The sequence below is a fragment of the Sitodiplosis mosellana genome, unplaced genomic scaffold (genome assembly GCF_009176505.1).
Source record: "Sitodiplosis mosellana isolate CC-2019 unplaced genomic scaffold, AAFC_SMos_1.0 Smas_scaffold_1877, whole genome shotgun sequence".
In the NCBI taxonomy this organism is placed as follows: Eukaryota; Metazoa; Arthropoda; class Insecta; order Diptera; family Cecidomyiidae; genus Sitodiplosis; species Sitodiplosis mosellana.
The window spans coordinates 6,859-7,834 of NW_022597119.1; positions in this window are offsets into that span (position 1 = coordinate 6,859).

Below are 976 nucleotides of genomic sequence, written 5' to 3' on the forward strand. Positions count from 1 at the left end.
AAATATGTCTTTGGTAGATTCTTTATATTGTGTATTATCCATTTGGAAAATTTTTGAAAAAAATTTGGAATTTTTCCTCGATTACTTTTCGATTTTTACACGTGGATTACTTTTCGATTACTTCTCCATTATTTTCTCGACTACAAATTACTTTAGAGTGATTTCCCCACAAAGGTCTCGACGTCATTATTGACCAGAAACTTGGTTTTGTCAAACACATTGACGCGATCACGTCGAAAGCAACGGCTGCCCTTGGTTTCATCAAGGAATTTTGCTACGACATAACCGACGTTCAAACGTTCAAAACACTATATTATGAATTGGTTCAGTCTTATCTTGAGTACTGTCACGTTGTATGGCTGCCAACTTATGCTGTACATATCGTCAAGATCGAGAGCGTTTTGAGAAAGTTCACCCAGTTCGCCCGAAGAGAATACCGTACAGCGGCCAACGGATACAGTATCACCGACTACAACAAGCATGACATCGTTGGAGCGTGGGAGAGTGAATGCATCAATTGTATTCATGTACGACATCGTGAATGGGAACGCAAACTCTCCCAATGTACGCAACGACATCGCAATTGGAGAGAGCATACGTATCTTACGGCACACAGACTACCTCAAGATCAAGGATAAGCTCATAGACAAGCAAATCAAAGCTCAAATGCCACAAATGTGCAAATATGCCAAAACAGTGGCTGATTCATTCAAAAATTCAACCACCCGTGCTAGTTTCATTACATCAGTACGAAACGAGCAAAGCCGAACTTTCAATATAAAATATTTACAAGTTATTATCTTACATCCCTACAAAATGAATAACTTATACGGTATAAGAATAACGAGATTTTATTTACGAGTGTTATTTTAACACATACTTTGATATGAATGTCCGAGAATGAAAACGCAACTTCTATTCATAACACATATACAGTGCCGTGCAAAAGTTTGAGTACGACTATAAAATCCATATT